Raw genomic sequence first — 24061 nt, 5'->3', positions numbered from 1 at the left:
ACAAAGCCCTCATGGCACGGCCAAGGGGGGGTGCTCGCGGCCCCTGGGCTTGTGGCCCACTGGCTCACCTCCTCCGGTGGATCTTTGCGCATGTATTTTTCATTAATTCCAGAAAAATTCTCCGTAAATTATCAGGTCATTCTGAGAACTTTTATTTCTGCACAAAAACAACACCATCGCAATTCTGCTGAAAACAACGTTAGTCCGGGTTATTTCCATTCAAATCATGCAAATTAGAGTCCAAAACAAGGGCAAAAGAGTTCGGAAAAGTAGATACGACGGAGACGTATCAGTCACTAGGTCACCTCAATGGGGATGTGTATCTCCCCAACAAGCAAATCATACTTCATCTTAACAGGAGGAATAGGGCATTCAAAGCTCCCAATAAGAATCGATGAAGTCTTTTCGATAGCATTGATGCAATGTACTCGATATTGTTTCTTTGGAAAGTGCACCGTATGCTCATTACCGTTTACATGGAAAGTGACATTGCCTTTGTTGCAATCTATAACAGCCCCTGCAGTGTTTAAAAAGGGTCTTCCGAGGATGACCGCCATGGCATCGTCCTCGGGAATATCCAGGATAACAAAGTCTGTTAAGATAGTGACGTTCGCAACCACAACAGGCACATCCTCGCAAATGCCGATAGGGAAAGCAGTTGATTTGTCGGCCATTTGCGGAGATAATTTAGTGGGTGTTAACTTATCCAGTTCAAGTCTACGATAAAGATAGAGAGAGGCATAACACTAACACCGGCTCCAAGGTCGCATAAAGCAGTTCTAACGTAGTTGCCTTTAATGGAGCAAGGTATAGTGGGCACACCAGGATCACCCAGTTTCTTAGGAGTTCCACCCTTGAAGGTATAGTTAGGAAGCATGGTGGGAATCTCAACCTCAGGTATCCTCCTCTTATTAGTCACAATATCTTTCATGTACTTAGCATACGGAGACATTTTGAGCATATCTGTCAAACACATTTGCAGAAAGACAGGTCTAATCATTTCAACAAATCGCTCAAAATCCTCATCATCCTTTTTCTTGGATGGTTTGGGAGGAAAGGGCATGGGTTTCTGAACCCATGGTTCCCTTTCTTTACCATGCTTCCTAGCAGTGAAGTCATTCTTATCATATCTTCTATTCTTAGGATGTGGGTTATCAAGATCAACAGGTTCAATCTCCACATACTTATCATTGCTAGGTTGAGCATCAACATGAACATCACTATTGGTATCATCATTAGGCTCATGTTCATCACGAGATTGTGTTTCAGCCTCAGAGACAGAGACATCGTTTGGACTCTCAGGTGTAGCAGCAACAGGGTTGCTAGCGTGCAGGTTCCTATCATCTTTCTTCTTCTTCCTAGGATGACTAGGTGTATCCGTGCTAACTCCTTGAGAATCCTGTTCAATTCTCTTAGGATGACCCTCAAGATACAAAGGTTCCTGGGTCATTCTACCGCCTCTAGTAACGACTCTGACAGAATTGTCATTCAACTCATTGAGCAAGTCATTCTGAGCCTTAAGTACTTGGTCTACCTGAGTAGTAACCATAGAGGCATGTTTACTCAAGAGCTTAAGATCATTGACATTTCTGTCCACACAAGCACTTAAATGACCAAGCATACGAGCATTCTGTTCCAATTGTCTGCTAACATAATCATTGAAACTTTGTTTGGCAACAAAGTTATCAAATTCATCCAGGCATAAGCTAGAAGGTGTAGCGACCCGACTCAAAACGAGTCAAGCCTCTGTGTATCTGTGCCATCCCTGGATCAGTATGCTGGCACACACAGTACATCAATGTATATATCAAAGTGCAATCACATGGAAATAGCGTAAAACTGATATATACCTTAAATATTTCAGCGGAAGCAGTCAAGGGAGTGGAGTCCCAATAAACACCAACGACAAGTTGAGTGTAGACCGTAACCCTGAATCGTACTCTTACTCGTCGAAGAAAAATATCTGCAACATAAGACGTTGCGGCCATGTAGGTCAGCATATTGAATATGCCGGCAAGTCACATAAGAGAGGGGAGAAAAGTAATCATCTATACTATATGCATATATGGCAGGTGGGGCTATAAGTTTTTAGCGAAAAGCAAGTTTTCTCCTACATCAAGAGAGGGGCTAAAAGCAAAATATTACTACGCTGTTGATTGTTAATGAGATGGTTCCGCCAACCAGTTCTCATACCCGAGTTATCGTTATTACCCTCATCAAATATATATAATGGTGTTGAGAAATCCAGATAACTTCAGTTCCTTTGGCTCAGGTTGTCCATGACCGTGGACACGGCTAATCGATTAGGTTTGAGTACTCTGCAGAGTTTTGCACACGTTCCCCACAAGATTTGATCACCTTCGTGTATGTCCTCGCACTTCAGGGTGTTTGAAGACCGGATGATCAAAACATGGTCTTTCAACGGGTCCCTCTGAATCCCTGTCGGTGCCCATCCAATCCTACCGTTCTTCTACATTTGCTAGCACCGCCTGTCCAGAGTCGCCGCGTTGTCCAACCAAGCCAGAGCCCATAATGACTTGTGCTTTGCAGGTAAGCCTTGGGTCTTGAAAATATCCGTCCGTCTCTTTGAGCCTGGGTGAAGCTTTCCGCAGGATGTCATGGCCGTCCCCAGCATCCCGGGTCATCCACTGGGTTCTCCAGGGAGCCGATCAACCGTCCTTCACCCACAGTTGCATTACGTCCGAGGTCTTGAAAATCTTGTCTTAACCGGTCTTGATTATTTAATCAACCTCGCATCACTCGTGTTAAGCACTCAACCGAAATCCCGTCTACTCAAGCATAGCAATATGAAATTTGTCGTCCCGGGGCCAAGTATCGGGGTTGTTGTGTGCCTACCACATGATATTACAATCTATACTAAAATTTCCAAGTACCTACTCAGCATGCAATTGGGCATAGGATGGTAGAACTACGATGCATAAAACATAGGTGATAGTATGATCAAAGTGACTTGCCTGGTGATGTTGACGAAGAAGAATTTCTCGAGAAATAACTTGATAGACTACTCATCACTCTTTGATGAAATCTATATAACAAACATATCATCCACATAAGCACTCATACTAGCAATCATTCTAGCAATCAAAACAAAAGAGAGAGAGCGAATAGGAATCCGGTGGAAACTTCAAATAAGACTAGGGAGTCTTCTACTACGTCAAACACTAAATAGTTTTTGTCTAACTGAAAGTAATAACAAGGAACTAAGATATAAATTTAACTAAGATAAAATAAAGTATTTTTCACAAAACTATTTGAAAGTATTTCCAAACGGGATTTGAAACAGTAGAGAAATCAATTGCAAGTTATTAGGGAACTAGAATTGATTTCATGATAACAAGTAAAATAAAAGTAAAAACTTGTTGAGAACCTACTGTTATCTAACAGAAAACCAAATATAAACTTTCTCAAATATAAAAGAAACTAATTTAAAAACAAATACAGAAAAAGAAATAGCTATAATCCTAAAAGAACTAAAACAGAATCTGTTTTGGTAAAAACCCCAATTAAAAATATTTAAAAAACATTTAAACTTAAAGTACTGAAAGATATGATAAATAGGAAGCAGCAGCAAAAAGAATCAAATTAAAAGCTATTTTTAAACTCCCGGAATAAGCAAAACAAGCTTTAATGCAAATCTGATCTAACTCAATTTTTATAAATCCAAACATAGACAAATTATATATCTACAGAAACTGCATAAAATTTGTGATCCAACACAAAAAGAATCATCTAATTTGGAGTTACACACTAATAAATATGAATTTTGTAAGATTGCAATTTTCTGAAAAAACTGCAATACGGGATTTCGTGAATCTCACCATGGGTGACAGAGAGGAAGAACTCCGGCGAGGAAGCTGCTCCGACGAGGTGGGGAGGTCGCTGGTGGGGAGGGGGAATGGCGGAGGGGGTCCTGGAGGCGAGGAAGGGGGCGTCAGGGGCTCCTGGGCATTCTTCTGTTCGGCTCCTTGCAGGAACAACAATGGTGGGGGCGTCGTGGCTACGGGCAGGGAGAGGGCGAGCTGATGGGGAAAATGGAACGAGGAGAGGAGGGGCGTTCTTATAGGGGTGGTGGGAGGCTCGGGAAGGAAGTGTAGCCCGCGAATCGGGGGAGGGAAGCTTCCTGGGAAGCTTCTCCCATGGCCAAAGAAGGAAGCTCGTGAGGAGGAAGAAGAAGGTGGGATTGGGCCAGATTGGTTTCCTAACGTGGCCCAAGTACATTCCTAAAATAAGAGGTCTCTTTCCCTTTTTATTAAAACAGGAATTAATAGGATTAAAAGGAAATAGAATATCCTTGGAATATAGGGGTATAATATATTAAAACTTTCAGAAAAATAAATCCAAAAAGATGGGCATTTTTCCACTACCAAAATAAATACTTCAAAAAATGTTTTTTAGAAAATCCCTAAATTGGTTTATTTTATTTTTGCAAATATTTTTCAAATAAACCTTGGGTTTTATGGTCCAAATATTTCAAAGGAATATCCCCGGTTTTGGAGGGTCATGTTTCTCCTCTCTTTTTCTCTTGTTTGACAAAGTATTGTTCCCGGCATTCCGTGAGTGAAGAAGAAAACAAAATGCAAATGAAAAATCGAAAGGAAATTCAAGTGCCACCTTGGTTCAAATTCTTTGTAGTTGAAGAAGTCATGCTATCTCCTCTCGCTGGTTTTGAAAAGATGAATTTGAACTCACAGGAAACGGGGAACTCATTTTATTCCCTCTCATTCAAAAGTTTTTGAAAAGTTTCAAATTTCACTCAAGTTTCAATCACTCAAACAAACAAACAAACAATCTAATAATTATTTTAACATTCCAAAATTGGGATGTTACAGCAGGTTTATCAAAAGGAATACCACTCTCATCAAACCTACGCAGAGAATTTACTTCTACCTGTATCGGGTTATCAAGACCATGGATCTCTTCGATAGGTGGTAGATTTTTGACATCTTCAAATTTAATGCCTTTCTCTTTCATAGATTTCTTAGCTTCTTGCATATCTTCAGGACCGAGGAATAGTGTTAGAGCATATATCTCCATATGTGGTTTTGGTACTTGATGACAATTCCTATGGACTAATGGTTGCCTTAAGTTACATTTATAGGATTTGTCCATAGGCACTTCTTGAAGTCCATCTGTTGGGTTCAAGGAGTTTATATGATGACCAAGATGGTATTCAAGGTATTATCCAAAGAATGGTCATAGAGACACATGGTTGATCAAGATCTCAGACAAAGAGTAAATCAAGATGATCAACACTCAAAGCGTACAAGATGTACCGAGAGGGATCAAGTGATCCCATGGTATGGTAAGCATTGTCCATTACGTGTTTGTGTACTAACCCATGGTCTTCGTGAGAGTTCTATGTGGGGGTTAGGTGTGTTTCCATGGGCTTGCGTCAAAGGGAAGATCTCATACAACCCATGGAGTATGACGTCAAGTTGTGATCATCATCAATGGTTGATCAAGATCTCAGACAAAGAGTAAATCAAGATGATCAACACACAAAGCGTACAAGATGTACCGAGAGGGATCAAGTGATCCCATGGTATGGTAAGCATTGTCCATTACGTGTTTGTGTACTAACCCATGGTCTTCGTGAGAGTTCTATGTGGGGGTTAGGTGTGTTTCCATGGGCTTGCGTCAAAGGGAAGATCTCATACAACCCATGGAGTATGACGTCAAGTTGTGATCGTCATCAAGATTGCGATGTGCAAGTTCAAGTGGATCAGCACGAAGATAGCATGCTTGAAGCTTGCCGTCCATTGTGGTGGCAATGGACTTGTGAAGATATGCTGAAGAGTGGCTCACCCATAGTGAGTATGGGGGAGCAATCAACTAGTCTTCATCAAGCCAACGCAATCGAGAAAGGTGGTCCATCTTGAGGAAGCCAAGATCATCATCATCTAGCTCAAGAGGACGAGGTGCAAGGTATAGGTTTGCCCTTGATAGGTTTTCTGGTTAGGATAGATTGTTGTACTATCAAGGGGGGCTCTCAAGTGAGTAGCTTGATCGTATCATTCGTTGAGAGCTCAAACCATTTGCATCCTTGAATCATACTTCTTGGTTCTTGTTTGGTGTTTCTCTTTGTGAGTTTTAGAGCTTATGGTCATCTTCGTGACAAGCTCGAGTTCATCGAAAAACGGAGTCCATATGCATCTACTATGATGTTTTTGATGTTGGAGTTTTTTCCGGTTCTTCATTCATAGAGATCTCACATCTCTATATCATTCGCTGTTTGGATATCTCTTGTCGTCCTGAATCCAACAAGCTTGGGTTTGCTCGATTCGGAGCTCGTATGCGAAAGTTATGGTTTTTTCAGTGGCGAGCGGTAGTACCGCTGGACCTAGCGGTAGTACCGCTAGAGTTGGCGGTAGTACCGCTGGCTGGCGGTAGTACCGCCACTGGTCAGCGGTAGTACCGCTCCAGGAGCTTAGTACCGCCTGCCTAGCGGTTGTTCGTGGAGGGACCTTTTTGCGAAGACTTTCTTGGCGGTGGTAGTGCCTTTGCACTACCAGGGGCCCAACGGTAGTACCGCTGGAGTGCCAGCGATGGTACCGCTGCAGCCAGCGGTAGTACCGCTAGCTGGTGGTAGTACCGCTGCAGTCAGCGGTAGTACCGCTGGAGTGCCAGTGGTAGTACCGCTGCAGCCAGCGGTAGTACCGCTGGAGCTCGGGCAGAGAGTGGGGGTAACGGTCTGATTCCTTCCCCCACTATATAAAGGGGGTCTTCTTCCCCCTTGGCCTTATCTATCCGTTGAGCTCTTGTTCTACCTCCATTGTTGACATTCTTAGAGCTTGCTTACTCTCAATCCCTCCAATGATTCTTGCTTGTTCTTGAGGGAAAAGAGAGAGGAGATCTAGATCCACATCTCCACCAATCACTTTCTCCTCTATGTGAGGGGAACCCCTTGGATCTTGATCTTGGAGTTCTTTGTGAGCTCCTTGTTCTTCCTCTCATATTTCTCCATAGCTTTCGTTGTTGTGGAGGGATTTGAGTGTGAGGGACTTGACCACTTCGTGTGTTCTTGCCATTGCATTGGTTGCATCGGTTTGAGTTCTCCACGGTGATACGTGGAAGTGAAGGTTGGGAAGCTTATTACCTTTGGTACTTAGTACCCTAGATATTGTTCTTCGCGGATGCTTTGGCGTCCTAGAAGCTTGGTGGTGTCTCAGAGCTCAATCATTGTGGTGTGAAGCTCCGGGCAAGCGTCGGGGTCTCCAATTAGGTTGTGGAGATTGCCCTGAGCATTTTGTACGGGTACCGATAACCGCCCCCAAGGGTTGCCACGTGTACGGGTTCGGTGACCGCCCCCAAGGTTTGCCATTTGTACGGGTTCGGTGACCGCCCTCAAGGGTCCCTTAGTGGAATCACGGCATCTTGCATTGTGCGAGGGCGTGAGGAGATTACGGTGGCCTTAGTGGCATCTTGGGGAGCATTGTGCCTCCACACCGCTCTAACGGAGATTAGCATCCGCAAGAGTGTGAACTTCGGGATACATCATCGTCTCCCCGTGCCTCGGTTATCTCTTACCCGAACCCTTTACTTATGCACTTTACTTTGTGATAGACATATTGTTCATTGTAATATATCTTGCTATCACTTAGTTGTTTATCTTGCTTAGCATAAGTTGTTGGTGCACATAGGTGAGCCTAGTTGTTTGTAGGTTTTGTGCTTGACATATTAAACGTTAGTTTTATTCCGCATTTGTTCAAGCCTAAACCTTAATTATTTTAAAGCGCCTATTCACCCCCCTCTAGGCGACATCCACGTCCTTTCAAATAGAATACCTCCTTTCTTAGGATTGGCTTAGGAGGTGGTTCGGGAATAGTCCAAGCATTCTCATTGCACAAGATGCTATTCAATAGGATCTCAGCTTGTTCTACGGTTCGTTCCCTAAAAACACAACCAACACAACTATCTAGGTGGTCTCTAGAAGCATCGGTAAGTCCATTATAGAAGATATCAAGTATTTCATTCTTCTCAAGAGGGTGATCAGGCAAATCATTCAGCAGCTGGATAAGCCTCCCCCAAACTTGTGGGAGACTCTCTTCTTTAGGTTGAGCAAAGTTGTATATTTCCTGCAAGGCAGCTTGCTTCTTATGGGCAGGGAAATATTTTTCAGAGAAGTAGTAGACCATATCCTGGGGGCTACGCACACAACCAGGAGCAAGAGAAGTGAACCAAGTCTTAGCATCATCCTTTAGCAAGAAAGAAAATAGCTTCAGGATATAGTAGTGGCGGATCTTTTCCTCACTAGTGAATAGGGTGGCTATATCGTGCAGTTTGGTAAGATGGGCTACAACCATTTCAGACTCATAACCGTGAAAAGGATCAGATTCGACCAGAGTGATTAACTCAGGGTCGACAGAGAATTCATAATCCTTATCGGTCACAAAGATAGGCGAAGTAGCAAACTTCGGGTCGTATTTCATCCTAGCGTTCAGAGATTTTTCTTTCCACTTGTGCAACAATTTCTCAACATCATAGCTATCCTTACACGCAAGAAAATCCTCATCTATCTCTCCCTCCATAACATAATGTTCAGGCATATCAGGCAAAGTAGGTTCTACTTCAATAGTATCAGCAGTTTCAGAAGTATCATCACATCTAGCAGCAACTCTAGCAATTTGTGCATCAAGGAATGCACCTAGTGGCAAAGCAATATCAGGCATAGCATCATCAGGCAAAGCAGTATCAAGCATAGCATCATCAGGCAAAGCAATATCAGGCATAGCATCATCATAAGCATCATGGGTAGCAGAAGTAGCATCATCAAGCGCACGCAACATATCAAGATTTCTAGCAGGAGGTGATGTCGCAAACTTACTCATAACTGAAGGTGAAACAAGTGCAGAGCTAGATGGCAGTTCCTTACCTGTCCACGTAGTTGAGGGAAAGACTTTAGTTCTTGGATCTATCAGATTCCTCATAGTGACCAGCAGACGTAAATCCCAAGTGACTCAGAGAATATAGCTGTGCTTCCCCGGCAACGGCGCCACAAAAAGGTCTTGATAACCCACAAGTATAGGGGATCACAACAGTTTTCGAGGGTAGAGTATTCAACCCAAATTTATTGATTCGACTCAAGGGCAAGCGAAATAATATTCTCAAGTATTAGCAGTTGAGTTGTCAATTCAAGCACACCTGAAAGATTTAGTATCTGCAGCAAAGTATCAGTAGCAAAGTAGTATGATAGCAGCAGTAGCAACAGTAACCAGTAGCAGCGAAGTGACAACAGTAGCAACAGAGTAATAGTAGCAGCAGTGACAGTAGTAGCGGCAAAGTAACGTAGCAAGGACGAGTAGTAAAAGACTCGTAGGCATTGGATCGGTGATGGATGATTATGCCAGATGTGATTGATCATGTAACAGCTATAACACGGAGAGATAAGTAACTAGCTCCTGTTCGTAAATCTAATGTAGGCATGTATTCCGTATGTAGTCATACGTTCTTAGGGAAAAGAACTTGCATGACATCTATTGTCCATCCCTCCCGTGGCAGAGGGGTCCTAATGGAAACTACGGGATATTAAGGTTCTCCTTTTAATAAAGAACCGGACCAACGCATTAACACTTGGTGAATACATGAACTCCTCATACTATGGTCATCTCCGGGAGTGGTATCGGCTATTGTCACTCCGGGGTTGCCGGGTCATAACACACAGTAGGTGACTACAACTTGCAAGATAGGATCTAAAACACACATATATTGGCGACAACATAATAGGTTCAAATCTGAAATCATGGCACTCGGGCCCTAGTGACAAGCATTAAGCATGGCAAAGTAGTAGCAACATCAATCTCAGAACATAGTGGATACTAGGGATCAATCCCCGTCAAAACTAACTCGATTACATGATAGATATCATCCAACCCATCACCGTCGAGCAAGCCTACGATGAGATTACTCACGAACGGTGAAGAGAAACATGGAATTAGCGATGAAGGAAGGTTGATGATGACGATGGCGATGATTTCCCCTCTCCGGAGCCCAGAACGAACTCCAGATCTACCCTCCAGATGAAGAACAGGAGGTGGCGGCGCCTCCGTATCGTAAAACGCGATGAATCCTTCTCCTTGATTTTTTCCGGGCGAGACGGACTAAATAGAGCTGAGATTGGAGGCGGTGGAGCAATGTGGGCCCCACAAGCTTGGTAGGCGCGGCCAGGGGGGTGGCCGCGCCTCCTGGGCTTGTAGCCCACTGGCTCACCTCCTCCGGTGGATCTTTGCGCAGGTATTTTTCATTAATTCCAGAAAAATTCTCCGTATATTTTCAGGTCATTCCGAGAACTTTTATTTCTACACAAAAACAACAACATGGCAATTCTGCTGAAAACAACGTTACTCCGGGTTAGTTCCATTCAAATCATGCAAATTAGAGTCCAAAACAAGGGCAAAAGAGTTCGGAAAAGTAGATGCGACGGAGACGTATCACATAGCTCTATTTATTTTGTTCACTTGAGGATATCCAATTGTCGGTATGAAGAATATGAAAGACACTAGAACCAATATCATACCCTATAACACGAGGGGAGGTAAGGACATAATAGTGCATAGTTACGACATGTTATTCACGACGATGATCATGTATATAGGCATCACATACATAAACAAGTAGACCGACTCCTGTGTGCATCTACTACTAATACTCCACTCATCGCCCACTATCCAACATGCATCTAGAGTATTAAGTATGAAACAGTGTAATGCTTGGAGACGGATGACATGATGTAGAAAAGGTAAGACAAGCAATATGTTCACACAGTCATTTTATCCTTAATGGCAACAATGCAATACGTGTCATGTCCCTTTCTGTCACTGGGATTGAGCACCGCAAGATTGAACCCATGACAACGCACCGTTCCCACCAAAGATAAATCAATCTAGTTGGCCAAACCAAACCGATAGATCGGAGATAAATAAGAAACTATAATAATCATGCATAAAATAATTCATAGAAGACTCAATTAATATTCATGAATAATCTAATCATAAACCCACAATTCATCAGATCCCAAGAAACACACCGCAAAGAAGGATTACATCGAATAGATCACCGCGTGAATCACGGTAAACTTTGTATTGAAGATCAAAGACAGAGAAGAATACATCTAGGTACTAGTTATGGACCTGTAGGTCTGTGGCGGACTACTCACACATCATAATGGAGCCAACAAGATTGATGTAGATGGCCTTCGTGATCATTTCCCCCTCCTGTAAGGCATGGGAAAAGGTCTCCACATGGCCTCCCGTTGGAACAGAAGCTTGCGGCGGTGGAAAAAGTGTTTCGGGTGGCTCTCTCTTGGTTTCATGATTTTAGAGATTTTATGGAGGCATAATTAGGTCACACGGAGCCACGTGGGACCCACAAGTCATCAGGGCGCATCTACCCCCCTAGGCGCGCCCTATTGCCTGATACGTCTCCAACGTATCTATAATTTTTGATTGTTCCATGCTGATATATTATCATTCTAGAATACTTTTGGGGTATTTATTTACCAATTTGTATTATTTTTAGCACTAACCTATTGACCTAATGCCCAGTGTCAGTTGACGTTTTTTGCATTTTTTCACTTTTCAGGTTTACCTTACCAAACGAAGTCCAGTTGGCGTGAATTTTTTGGGGATTTTTTCTAGACCAAAAGAAGACCAACAAGCATCGGAGGAAGGCTCGGGTCCACACTAGGGTCCCAAAAGACAACCTGACACAACTTCGGGGGGGGGGCATGTTGGCTTATGGACCCCTCGAGGCCCTCCCGACTCCGTTTTCTGGCCTATAAATTCTTAGATAACCTAAAAACCACATAATAAGTCTCGAAACACTTTTTACGCTGCCGCAAGTCTTTGTTCCGACCAGAGGCCATCCGGGGCTTTGTTCCGGCACCCTGCCGGAGGCGTATCGATCATAGAGGGCTTCTTCATCAACCTTGCCGCCCTCATGATGATGTGTGAGTAGTTTACCACAAACCTACGGGTCCATAGCTAGTACCTAAATGACAATCTCTCTCTCTTGATATTCAATACAATGATCATCACATCTTCACTTTGACCCACATGATGTAATTCCTTTTGTGTGTTGCGTTTGTTGGGATCCGATGAATTGTGGGTTTATGTTCAGATTATTCATGATAAATATTTGAGTCTCCTCTGAATATTTATATGATTCTTATGTGCATGAATATGATAGCTTCGTAATTCTCTCCGATCTATTGAAATAGTTTGGCCAACTAGACTCGTATTTCTTCAGTGAGAGAGATGCGTTGTAGTAGATTCAACCTGGCAAATTTCTGTATCCCAGTGACATAAGGGGACAAGATGCGTCTTTGTGTTGCTGCTACTAAGGATTAAACGATGGGGTTTATTCGTATTGCTTGAGTTTACTTTGTCTACATCATGTCATTGTTCTCCATGCATTACTCTTTTTACTTAATATTCTAGATGCATGTTGGATAGTGGTTGATGAGTGGAGGAATAGTAATAGGTGTAGGTAGGAGTGGGCCTATTTTTTATGGACATGATGCCTATATACACATGATCACTGTCGTGAATATCGCAGAACTATCCTCTTTTCTGTCAATTGCCCAACAGTACTTTGTTTACCCGTCGTATGCTATTTGTCATGAGAGACGCCATTAGGGAAAACTATGGACCTGGGGTCTTTTCACAACATATTTACAAAACCTTCAATACCTTGTTGTCATATACTTGCTTTTATTTTATTTTGCAATTTACAATTATCTACACACCCCACTGGCTTGGAAATAACAAGTGCAAGGGGATTGACAAACCTCTTGCGTGCGTTGGGTGCAAGTTATTTGTTCTTTTGTGTGCACCCGGTGAAGACAGTTGTGGTTGATATTCCTATTGGTTCGATAAACCTTGGTTTCATAACTAAGGGGAATACTTACCCACATTGTGTTGCGATAACCCGTTCCTCTTCACAAAAAAACCAACGCAGATCACAAGTATCATTGCCTTGTTGTCTTCCTGTGTGTCGTCTGGTCTCCTTGTGAAGCTTCGAGATCCTATTTTTTCATAAATAATCACCAAACAGTTTTATAGCGCTTGAGCTCCGTTTGGTACTAGTTTCCTAAAAAGCCAAAAACATGCAGAAAACAACAGCTGGCACTAGCCAGTGGGTTAATAGGTTAGTTCCCAAAAATGATATAAAATGGCATATAATTGCATATAAAGCATCCATGATTGGTAATATAATAGCATGGAACAATCAAAAATTATCGATACGTTGGAGACATATCGGCATCCCAAGCTTAATTCATGCTCGTCCTCGAGTAGGTAAATGATAAAAAACAGAATTTTTGAGCCAACTTGCTACCCAACATGTAACCACTTTCTCGTGTGATCTTGAGAAAAAATATGAATTAATTGATATCAACATGGTAATATCCAGAAACATAAGAAGCATAATCATTCATATTCAAAATATACGACCCTTAAAGAATGTTATTCCCTACTCATTTTATCATATTAGCATGGCATGACTCCATCCTCACCGCATAAGTATAAATCATGAGCACCTTGGTGTCAAGTTAGGTAATTGGATCATACTTATTACGCGCTTCAACATTTTCAACCTCACTCAATACATGAGCGTGAACCATGGATATGGCATATGGGTGGAATAGAGTATGATTGTAGAGATTAAAAGGAGTCCAAGTGGAAACAAAATCTCACAACAACTAGGCGGACCAACGAGCTATGCACATGCCCATCAATCGATATCGATGTGAGGAGTATGAATTGTCATGCAACGGATGCACTAGAGCTATAAGTGTATTAAATCTCAATGGAAGCTAAGTGGTTGTACATCCAACTTGCTTTCTCATGAAGACCTCGGGCGTTTGAGGAAGGTCGTCATTGGAATATACAATCCAAGTTCTATAACAAAAAATCCCACTAGCATATGAAAAATAAAACTCAGGAGACTCTCTACATGAAGAACATGGTGCTCCCTCTAAGCACAACTGTGGAAAAAGATAGTAGCACTACTCCTTCTTTCTTTTCCCTCATTTTTACTATTTTTTTGTTTGTTTTTTTCTTTTTATTTAATTTTTCATCTCGAGTATCATCCCAACTTGTGAGCGAATCATATTCTTCATCATCCTTTCATCACTGGGACAATGCTCTAATAATGATGACCATCACACTTCTATTTACTTGCAACTCGATATAAAAAAACTACCATACAGGATGGCTCTATATGAATGCCTCTGGCAGTGTACTAGGATGTGCAATGATCTAGCGTAAGATGTAGTTAATGATGAGCAGTGGATTTGCCACAAATACTATGTCGGCTATATGATTATGCAAAGTGATATGATGATGAACACACAAGTCATGTGACGGAACGATGGAAGTTGCATGGAAATATTTCTCGGGATGTCTATGGAAATGCCATGATATGTAGGTATGGTGGCCGTTTTGAGGAAGATATAGGGTGGCTTATGTGTGATAGTGCGTATCATATCATGGGGTTTGGATGCACCGGGTAAGACTAGAATGATCCTCGAGGTGCAAATGGGAAATGCACGATACCAAAGAGGCTAGCAATTATAATTAACCCACAGTTCTCTTTTATGGTGAGCTACATGAAAGTTTTTATTATGTCCTCCTTGAATACCTATCCTTTTTGGACTAGTATGATAACCCGTGTATATTACCATTACTATTTCCTAGACTCTTAAAAAGATTTAAGTGAAGCATGAGAGTGAAAATATTTCTATAAAATCTTAATGCCGTCATGCTCTAAAAGGTATAAGTGAAGCACTAGAGCAACTGCCTAGCTATAAAGATATAAGTGAAGCATACAGAGTATTCTAAAAAATTGTGATGAACATGTGTATCTCTCATATATGTGTGTCCATCAAACAATGATTGTGTCAAACTAAAAATAAAATCAAACTATAATACACAATGCTCCAAGCAAAACACATATCATGTGATGAATAAAAATATAGCTCCAAGTGACATACTAATAGAATGGAGACAAAAGAGGGGATGCCTTATGGGGCATCCCCAAGCTTAGACACTTGGGGTTTTCCTTCAATATTACCTTGGGGTGCCTTGGGAATCCCCAATCTTAGGGTCTTGCTACTCCTTTTTTCCTTCATCCATCGTTGCCTCACCCAAAACTTGAAAACTTCAGCACACAAAACTCAACAGAAACCTCGTGAGATCCATTAGTATAATAGGAAAATCATAAACTTTAGGTATTGATATAAATTGATTCATACTTAATTATTGCATAGGGTACTGTATTCTAACTTCTCCATGATTTATACCCCCTGATATAATCAATGTCATCATCAAAACAAGCAAATTGTGCAATAGAAAACATAATATGTTTAAAACAGAACAATTTGTAGTGATCAACATTAAAACCATACTTCTGTAACTCCTCAAATTCTGAAAAATTATGACAATCTGGGAAATTTTTATATCAATATTGTGTAAAAAATTCAGATCAAACAAACATTCATCATAGAAATTGTTCACTGGACGTAAAAGTTTCTGTTTTTTGCACATGATTAATTCTACTATCTTCCAAATCATATTAAAGGCTTAATTGGCACAATCACTAATTAAAACATAATAACACAATCATTACAGTAGAAATAATTATGTCAACACACTAAAACAGAAAGTAGAACAAAAAATTTAAGATAACTATTAGGTTGCCCCCCAACAAGCGCTATTGTTTTATGCCCTTAGCTAGGTATAATGCATTGTATCAAGTGTTGTCATCTTTCTCATCCACCTTCGCTAACTTAGAGGGACCCTTTTTATACCCGAGAGGTTCCTTCCGTTTTCTCATAACTTCTGTAAGTGAAGTCACTAATTTCTCTATGGACTCAAGCCTTTTATTGGAAGTGGTAAGGAAAATATTAATGCGATGAAGGCTGGGGCCTAAGGTTTTGATAGGTTCGTTAACCTTTTGTATTGCACTTAGATTTTTCTACAAATCTCCTAGAGTTTCTAATATTCAAATCCCTTTGTGTGTAGAATGGGATATTTGAGGTAATGGATAAGTTCCCACCATCCCTTCTATTATCTCGTAGGCAACACTAGAATTGAACTCGATAAAATTTCCTTTAGCAACAAAGTCTAGAATTTGCCTATTGGGCATACCAAGTCCTACATAAAAGTTACAGATGAGAATATTCGCATCATTTTCTATAGTAGCATGACGATGAGACTCTATTTATACAGTACCATGCATCTTTCAGATCCCCCCTATTTTTGTTCAAAGTAGAGTGCTTTAAAATCTAGAGAAACACTAATAGGTGGTCCACACAATGTAACAAGCAAAGCAAGTAAACTAGCAAAAGCAAATATTTTTTGTGTTTTTTATATTTTTGAGCAAGAAAATATAAAAATATAACAAGTGAATGATAATTTGCATGAAGGAACCTGAGGAGAATTTGGTAATGTCTCCCCGGCAATGGTGCCAGAAATTCTTCCTGATACTTGTAAACCGCGTTAGATTTTCCCCGAAGAGGAGAGAAGATGAAACACAATAGAGATAAGTATTTCCCTTAGTGAGAACCAAGGTTATCGAACCAATAGGAGACCGAGACAAACTTCTTTTAGCAGCACCTACACATACACAACCAAACATTTGCACCCAACGCGGGTAAGAGGGTTGTCAAGCCCCTTGAACTCATTACTTGCAAGGATTAAATACTGGTATATAGATAAAAGATAAATATAAACGTAAATAACAGTAAATAAATTGCAGCACAATATTTTTGGAGTTTTTGTCATTATGTTTGAGTAGACCCGGGTCCCATAGTTTTCGCTAAAGGCTTCTTTCTTGAACATAACATACGGTGGGTAAACCAATTATTGTTGTGCAATTGACAGAATAGCGCCTAGTTATGACATGTTATTCATGCTAATGATCATGCATATAGACATCACGTCCATAAACAAGTAGACCGACTTCTGCATGCATCTACTACTATTACTCCACTCATCGACCGCTATCCAGCATGCATCTAAAGTATTAAGTATGAAACAAAATAATGCTTAGAGTAAGTTGATTTGATGTAGACAAAGTAATACAATTAATATGTCCAGACTTCGTCGTTTTATCCTCAATGACAACAATACAATACGTGTCATGTACCTTTCTCTCACTGGGATTGAGCACCGCAAGATTGAACCCATCACAATGCACCACTCTCACTGAATATAAATCAATCTAGTTAGCCAAACTAATACTAGTGCAGCAACATCCTAACCAAACGGTTTTTAACCCCTTTCAGTGACGCAATTTCAAACCATCATTTTGCATGTGTGGGCGATAGGAGGGGTCCATCGCACACGCTACCAATTGTTTTTTTGATTTGGGTACATCCCACACAATTCAACACAAAAACTATGTGCAATTTGGATTAGCATTACAGACGGTTATTTCATGAAAAATGTATGTAATGTGTGACTCATTGCACACGATTAAAATTAAACATGTGTGTGATGTAAAGGTCATCATACATAATTGGATCCAAAAAACTATGTACAATATGTGATCTTAACACCGTGTTAATTACTCCTAAAATCAACTAGAGAGTAACTAATTTACGATGATTGGGTTTTCACAAACAAACAAAACGCAAAATTGCACATTCAAATCCATTGTATGATTTATTTTCAAGCTTTGTCATATAACATACAAAAGTACAAACGTACTATCTCACATCACACGACAGCAAACACATACAACGAGCAATGACATCTAATTACGTCATCAAGCTTCATCAGTCACTTGTTCATCTATGAAATCAACGGCCAAATCTTCTCAGATTTCTTACTATATCTCATCCTAAAAAAACAAAAGAATAGGGTGACAAGGTCAAAAAGGGTACATCATTACATAGAGCAACAATTTGGTGCCCACACTCATCTACACCTTTGATGCATAAAAAATCAAAAGAAACACTAGAATAATTCAAAAAATTTAAAAAACTAGCATGGTAGAGAATTTGGTGCGTGAGGTGCGCTCCAAATTTTAGATCATTTATACATTTGAGTATCCCTCGGCAAAAAGACAAATTAGAGGTTTGTAAAAAAGTTTACTATTCATGTATTGTTGTGATCCAATTTGTCTTTTTTGCTGACACCTACTCATATGTCCAAATGAGCTGAAATTCGGAGTGTACCTCACACATTAAATTATCTACCTTGAAAAAATGGATTTTTTGAAATTTATTTCTCTTTTTATGAATTGTTTATATTACATACTCAAGTGTCCTACTCGAAATTAGTTCTTACACTAGTTATGCATAATGTTTTTTTTTCAAAAAGGATTGCAAGAGAAAGTGGAGGACTTCACAAAAGAGATTTTGTGATTAGTTTGATTCCTTGGGGAATTTTGATGGATGAGAAGAATCAATAATCGATTAGATGGCTAGAGACATCATACTTACACATAGAAAAACAAGATTGGGTTAGTACTATCCGGCAAGCTAGCTAGCAGCCAACTTGCTGGATGGATTCTTTGAAAGAAACGCATAGGAAACTAGCTTACATGGCCACAAACTACTCTTCTGTGTCGCTATCTTTTGGGATGCAGAAACCATTGAAGCAGTTGTGCCACCGGACAGAGATCCCGGAGCTAGACGACCGCTTTGTGCTCATGCTTGCATCTACGCCTCATCACGAGCCTCATGGCGTCTAGGGCACCCACTTCATGCACGACCACCCGACACCGAGTGCTCCCCACACCGCCATGTCCTGCTCCTAGTCGGAGTGTGGAGCAGGGCTCATATGCCCCGTCGAACATGGCATGGAAGAAGTGTGTGTCGTGTCTGTGGTTCTACACGAGGTTGGATTGATGCTAGCTAGATATATGTGTGAATGTGATAGAGTGCATGGTGAAGAGATAAGGCAAGATATTTTTCCTAGGTGTGGAGTGTGGACGAATGGATTCATGCCATGTCACCGATCGAAGGCTTCAATCTATTCACCAATAAGAAGTCACTACACACATGTGTGCTTTCTTGTCATTTGGTTTTTACCCTTACACCATTAAAAATTTATGAAAACCTTTTCAAAATTTTACTACAGTTTATTGAGGTCATATATTGGCACCATGCCAAGTTTCATATTTATTAGACATCATTTACAATTTCTAGAATTAAAATATCAATAAACTTCATGTTCACGATTGATTCTTGCCACATAGATATTGAATTTTATATTTATTTCTTTTATGAGTCATACACATATACTCATTGCCCTAAATATGAATTTTCAAATCATTTTTGTATGCTATTTTCTATACTCATAGTTCAAATTTGAATGTAATAGTTAAATGATTAGAAATCCAGTTAATAGCTCGAATATAGCAAATGATCTTCGAAAAGTGTCAAATTTTAATATGGAGGATTCTATGGTGTATCTTAAGTGTAGAAAAAAAATCAAGGTCAAATGACAAAGAAAAATATAAGTTTACCACCAACTTGGTATATTCACTGTCAAAACCATGATCGTTCCTTGGAGTTGTCTCGTTTCTAAAGGATGTACATAAAAAAAATGTGAAATCTTCTTAAATTTTTATGACATAATAGTGAGGTCATATCATGACACCATATCAATTTTCATATCTTTCATACTTCAGTTACAATTTTATAATTTAAATATCAATAAACTCCATGTTCGCGATTAATTCTTGCCACATGTCTTATAAGTTTATATTCATGTCTTGTATGAGACATACAAATTTACTCAATACCCTAAATATGATTTTCGAATCATTTATTTGTACTGTTTCATCCACTCATAGTTCAAATTTGAATTATATCCATTAAATAACTTGAAATGCGGTTAATGACTCAAAATAGCAAACGACCTCTTAAAAAGCCAAATTTTAACTTGGAGGATTTTATGGTGCATGTTAAGTGTAGAAAAAATATCAAAGTCAAACAATGAAGGAAAATGTGAGTTCACCTTCAAATATATCATAAAAATCATTATTCTTTCGAAAAATAACAATTTCAGGCATCAAATATTGTTCCATTTAGGAAAGTGTGTGCGATGACAAATTACATCACACACATAATGTATGAAAATAAGCGTAAAAGGCATCACACATGTTTGCGTTTTTAACATTGTGTGTAACATACACTTTTTTGCAAAAATGGTGTGCATGACATCACACACGATTACATTATAATAATTGTATGCAATCATAGAGTACATCACATACACATGAGAAGACTCAATTAATATTCGAACAATCTGATCATAAACCCACAATTCATCGGATCCCAACAAATACACCACAAAGAAGGATTACATCGAATAGGTCACTACGGGAATCGTAGTGAACTTTGTATTGAAGACCAAAGATATAGAAGAAGTCATCTAGGTAATATCTATGGACCCGTAGGTGTGTGGTGGACTACTTACACATCATCATCGAGGCAGCAAGGTTGATGTAGATGGCCTCCGTGATCGATTCTCCCTCCGGCAGAGCACCAGAAAAGGTCTCGAGATGACCTCTCATCAGAACAGAAGCTTGCGGCGGCGGAAAAAGGTGTTTCTGGTGGCTCTGTGTTGGTTTCACGATTTTAGAGAATTTATGGAGGCATAATTAGGTGAGATGGAGCCACATGCGGCCCACAAGGCATCATAGTGCGCCTCCCCCCTGGACGTACCCTTTTGCCTTGTCATCTCCTCATTCATTGTCTAGTCTTTCTCTGAAGCTTCCAGGTCCTCTTTTGATCCAGAAAAAAATCATCAAAAAGTTTTGTAGCGTTTGGACTCCGTTTGGTACTGGTTTTTTCAAGAAAACAACAAATTGAACTAGGCACTGAGTTAATAGGTTAGTTCCTAAAAATTATATAAAATGATATATAATTGCATACAAAGCATCCACGATTGATAATATAATATCATGGAACAATCAAAATTATCGATACGTTTGAGACGTATCATTAGGCTTGTCCTTCATGGACATAAGCCATGATGTCATAGACAACATTAATTCTCCATGTACCCTTCATGCACTCAACAGCCGCTACCCTCCGTGGGTTGAAATCTTCATCAACGTGGACGTATGATAGCGTCACCTATCAGAAATGCGCCAAAAATTGTTGTGTCTTTGATTATCTCCACACCCTTGCTCTACTTTCATGTGCAAAGTCTTTACTTTTCATTGCCATTATATTAGACTTGCAGGTGTAGGGTGCTCGTAGACTTGCTAGAATTGCTAAAATCCATCAAGAACTGAAATCGGGAAAAGTCTAAGATTTTATTAGTCACGTAATCTAATCACCCCCCAGATTTACTTTTGATCCTACACAAGAGGCTCTTTATGATAAATACCTTGGTTTACCCACAATTATGGGAGTGGACAAAAGTGATTTCTTCCAATACTTATTGACTGTGCGTGCAAAATTATTAAAGGGTGGAAGGAAAAAATGCTATCCTCATGTGGCACAAAGATTATTTTGAAAGCAGTGGCACAAGGAATTCTTTCATATGCAAAATTTATTTTCCGCCTGCCAAAAGGTATCTACAATACCATCATGGATGAAATATCATGGTTTTGGTGGGGTAATGAAGAAACAAATAACAGAATGCATTGGTTTGCATGGTGTAAGATGCGTGTACAAAAGAAGATGGGAGGTACGTGGTTTAGAGATCTTCACAACTTTAATCTTCGTATGTTAGCAAGGCAGTGTTGCCGATTGCTCCAAAATCATGAATATTTATGTGCATGTGTGATACTTGTGATCTGCGTTGAGTTTTTCGTGAAGAGGAACAGATGATGCAACACAATATAGGTAATTATTTTCCTCAATAGAGAACCAAGGTTTATCGAACCAATAGGAGTAACAACCAACCCCCGTATGCACTGACTACACAGAAGAGAAACAAACAGGTGCACCCAACACAAGCAAGAGGGTTGTCAATCCCCTTGTCTCGTTATTTGCACGCAAGTAAGTAGTGTGTTTGTAAGTTGCAAAGTGAAAAGTAAATAAAAAGTAGAAGAAGGCAGTGATGAAATTGTTTTTTAACTTGTAAGAGAATAGACCCGGGGCATAGTTTTCCCTAGTGGCATCTCTCATGAAAGCAAGCATACGATGGGTAAACAAATTACTCTTGGGTATTGATAGAAAATCACATAGTTATGTGACATTCATGGCAATGATGTTATATAGGCATCACATACATAAGCAAATAGGTCAACTACTGCTTGCACCTATTACTATTACTCCACCCATCGAGCGCTCTCCAACATGCATCTAGAGTATAAAGCAAAACATAGTAATGATTGGAGAACATTGACAAGATGTATACAAAGAGAATTCAATTAATATGAACTAACCCATCATTTTATCCTTAGAGGCAACAATACAAAGACGTATCTCGTCCCCTACTAAGCCACTGGGATATATAAGTCCGTCAAATTGAATCCACTACAACACACCCCTCTCACTCAAGAAAGATCAATCTATTTGGCCAAAGAAAATCAACATATCAGAGAGAGTTACAAAGCTATGAAGATCATGCACATAAGAATCATATTTAGAATTCACGAAGACTCTGTGTATCATGAATAATCTAAACATAAACCCACAATTCATCGGATCCCAACAAACGCACCGCACAAAAGAATTAAATGCACATAAGAATCATTTTTAGAATTCAAAAAGACTCAAATATTTATCATGAATAATCTGAACATAAACCCACAATCTATCAGATCCCAACAAATGCACAACACAAAAAAATTACAACGAATAGCTCAAAGCAAAGATGCGATGATGATTGTATTGAAGACCAAGAGATAGAGATAGCCATCTAGGTACTAACTATGGACCCGTATGTGTGTAGTGAACTACTCACACATCACCATGGGAGCAGCGAGGATGGTGTAGAGTGTTGGGGAACGTCGCATGGGAAACAAAAAATTTCCTACGCGCACGAAGACCTATCATGGTGATGTCCATCTACGAGAGGGGATTTCCGATCTACGTACTGATGACTCACAAGTATAGGGGATCAATTGTAGTCCTTTCGATAAGTAAGAGTGTCAAACCCAACGAGGAGCAGAAGGCTGTGATAAGCGGATTTCAGCAAGGTAATAACTGCAAGCACTGAAAGTAGTGGTAACAAGTGATGGTGTAGTGAGGTGAAACGTAGCGAGCAAAAAGTAACAAGTAACAAGTAGTAGCAACGGTGCAGCAAGTGGCCCAATCCCTTTTGTAGCAAGGGACAAGCTTGAACAAAGTCTTATAGGAGGAAAAACGCTCCCGAGGACACACGGGAATTTTTGTCATGCTAGTTTCATCATGTTCATATGATTCACGTTCGTTACTTTGATAGTTTGATATGTGGGTGGACCGGCGCTTGGGTACTGCCCTTACTTGGACAAGCATCCCACTTATGATTAACCTCTCTCGCAAGCATCCGCAACTACAAAAGAAGAATTAAGACAAAGTCTAACCATAGCATTAAACTAGTGGATCCAAATCAGCCCCTCACGAAGCAACGCATAGACTGGGTTTAAGCTTCCGTCACTCCAGCAACCCATCATCTACTTACTACTTCCCAATGCCTTCCTCTAGGCCCAAATATGGTGAAGTGTTATGTAGTCCACGTTCACATAACACCACTAGAGGAAAAGACAACATACAACATATCAAAATACCGAACGAATATCAAATTCACATGACTATTATCAACATGACTTATCCCATGTCCCCAGGAACAAAAGTAACTACTCACAAAACATAATCATAATCATGATCAGAGGTGTAATGAATAGCATCAAGGATCTGAACATAAACACTTCCACCAAGTAATCCAGCTAGCATCAACTACAAAGAGTAATCAACACTACTAGCAACCTTACAAGTACCAATCGGAGTTGCGAGACGAAGATTGGTTACAAGAGATGAACTAGGGATTGGAGAGGAGCTGGTGCTGATGAAGATGTTGATGAAGATGCCTCTCCTCCGACGAGAGGAGTGTTGGTGATGACGATGGCGACGATTCCCCCCTCCGGGAGG

Source organism: Hordeum vulgare, chromosome 4H (assembly GCF_904849725.1).
Source record: "Hordeum vulgare subsp. vulgare chromosome 4H, MorexV3_pseudomolecules_assembly, whole genome shotgun sequence".
Lineage (NCBI taxonomy): Eukaryota > Viridiplantae > Streptophyta > Magnoliopsida > Poales > Poaceae > Hordeum > Hordeum vulgare.
Note: the sequence above shows the minus strand (reverse complement) of the source record.